The sequence below is a fragment of the Pelophylax lessonae genome (assembly GCF_965119305.1).
Source record: "Pelophylax lessonae genome assembly, chromosome: 7".
Taxonomy (NCBI): Eukaryota; Metazoa; Chordata; class Amphibia; order Anura; family Ranidae; genus Pelophylax; species Pelophylax lessonae.
Genome location: NC_138774.1, coordinates 36,817,216 through 36,820,300, shown reverse-complemented (window position 1 = coordinate 36,820,300; position 3,085 = coordinate 36,817,216).

Below are 3,085 nucleotides of genomic sequence, written 5' to 3'. Positions count from 1 at the left end.
AAGAACCCATAAATGGTCCGACATATAACAGGGTCTGTATCTGGAGACCGATGAATAAGTGCAAAGTGCAAAAATATGCAAATTGTGTGGGACAGTAATCTGATAAGGAACCATAAACCCTAAATATATAAATAAATAAAGAACCTTATATGCTGATTTCAATTAAAGTGCTAAACAGTGCTGATGCAGCAGGTCAACATAAAGTGCAAAACAGTGCTAATTCTCCATATTGGAGATATATATACAAATATAAACCAATAAAAAAATAAATATGTGCAAAATCTTCTCTTATTCTTAAAAGTCCCAAAAAGGTCAAATTTAAGCAAGTATCCAGTGAAGAAAAAAGTGCAATGTGCTCCATGCTCCTTAATAAACAGATTAGTGCCAATCCGTGCCAATAAGGTGCAAACATGTGCAGTTCCACTCCATTTTGGTGATCCACTTACCAGACTGCCAGGACCACGTACCAATATTGCATGTGGGTCAAAAATGCTATAGTCCGGTGTGGGGTGGGGTGCCTTTAAATCTCATACAGGATGGGATTTCCTCATGGACCTCTCTGTAACATAAAAAATAAAGGTGTACAACAAAATGTGCTAATGACATTAGAAGGGTTGCATAAAACACAAACATTAAACCACAGCAATCACAGTGAAAACATCAATGTGTGTCTCAGGTGTGCATGGTGATGTATAAAGTCCCAAGTGATATATAAAAATAGTCCAGTTAAATTTGTTGTGATGAAGCCTTTAAACAGAAGAGGTGAAGATCACGTGATTAAATTCAATGTCCCACCACCAGCGTAGCTTCTTACCAAAAAGATGAGAATTTAGGGCATATATATAAGTGATTCCGCTCCAGAGATCAAGCACCAAAAAGGTTGGGAAGATGTGACCCCTAACACCATCCAAGAGGAGTGGGGATGTTAAGCCTCTTACCAAATCAATGAATGGGTAGAGCTGTAAATCAACAGACACTTCTCCCTTCCAACACGGTAGGTGATGGGTCGGTCTCTGGTGGGTATTCGCTGTTCTTAACCTCAATATAAGTGGGGAAAGAAAGGAACCGCCAATGGTGCATTATCTTTTAACATTTTATTAAATGTAAAGAATCACACTTACATTTAGATGAGAAAATGCTCGCATTGAAATCACCCTATGCGGAACACAGATGACGGCGGCTGCCTGCAGTGCAAACCGCCGTGATGACGCGGCGCCTCCTCGATGACGCGTTTCCTCCCGATTGGGCATCAACTGAGATAGGAGGGAGATTGTACATAATTTGTTTTCAATTTTAAATTACTTTAGGCACCGGTGTATGTTCTAACCCAAAGTTCAAAGGAGAGACACAATACACCCATGGAGCAGGGATGGGGGAAGGGGAGGGGAATAGGAAAAAAAAAAGGGAGGGGAGGGGGAAGGAATAAGGGAGGGGGAAAGGAGGGGAGGGAAAGAAAGGAAATGGAGAAGAAGGGAAGAAATAAAATAAAAAGGGAAATAAGGGAAGCTGGGGAAAGAAAGAAAGAAAGAAAGAAAGAAAGAAAGAAAGAAAGAAAGAAAGAAAGAAAGAAAGAAAGAAAGAAAGAAGGAAGGAAGGGGAATAGGAGGTGAAAAAAAGAAAGAGAAGTAACCCATGCTGAAACATAGCAGGAGGAAACAAGTGATACAACAACAGCCATATAAAAGGAGATTGATTGAGGGGCCATGTAATTCATTAAAATATAAAATGTTTCTCCCAGCACGTGTCCACCTCCGGACAGGTATGAGGAGATTAACTATGCCCAAATTTTATGCAAATTGGCCTTAAAATTACAAGAAGTATTTTTCTTATTGACAATCTCAGTTAAATGTATACTGATATAAACTCCCAGACTAAAGAGCCAAAAAGTGGATAAAAAACGTACTTAAAATGATGGACAAAGGGTACCCAGTATTCTCTTAGATAGAAGTTGTGAGGTAGTAGTGGTAATAAGGTTCTTCCTAGCTCCAACTGACCACTGTGTGAATGTATCCTCTAAAAGTGTAAATATCAAGGGATAGGTGTAAGTTGTTAGGCTAAATAAAACAGAAGGTGCCCAAGTGTCCAAAATAATAACTAACCTTCCTTTAGAAGAGCCACAGCTCATATGGATGCTGATCCAATCTTGGTGGGATAACCCCTCCGGCAGGGCGACAGTGAAGATGTCCCCTGAGACTCTCTCTCCGTCTCTCTCCCATATATATGGGAAAGAGATGGCCGCCCATCATGAACTCCGCCCCCACGCCCACCGTTCCACGTCCATCCGGCCTTGGGGTGTGGGCAGGTATGTCTCAGGGCATACGCGGCAACGGGAAAAGTTGCGCATGTTGGTAGATGGCGGGACTAGAACGAAAGGTAGGATCAGCCGATCTCGGAAGTTGTGAATATGAACATCGTATGCGCAATTCACAGTCCTAGCTAGGAACAGGGGATTAGAGGTATAGGCAAAGGTCCCGTCCCGCCAAGGGCCGCACTATACCAATTCCAAGGGAAATGACACAAAAGTGATGATGGAAGTGAAAAATGAAAAAACCATAAAGGGACAAAACAAGAATTAAACCAGGTGTAGAAATATGTGTGTGACGGCACTGAGTGTGTGAGAATGAAAACTATGCAATGTGTATATATATATATATATATATATATATATATATATATATATATATATATATACTGTGTGATATGTGAAGGGGGTGTATGAAAAAAAAGAAAAAAGGGAAGCTAATGGTGTGGATTGTGTAATGTGAACAGAAAAGAAAACAGAAAACAGAAGAAAAAATAAATAATATATAATGAATGGTGAAAAGGGGGCTAGGCCCAACATAGTGTGAATCGTGAAAGATGGAGGGGAGCGATAGGAGCAGTGCAGCCCTCATACATTATGGCTGAAAAAAAAGGGGGGGAGAAGAGGAAGGGGGAAAGGGGAGTGATGGGAGAAAGGAGAGGAAAAAAGATAAAGGAAAATATCAGGTGTTAGCCCCGATAGCATGGTAACAGCGGTAGACCATCCCCCCCCACACTCAAAAGAATCCTCCCCAGTACCCACCCAGCACCAGAGTGCCTGATA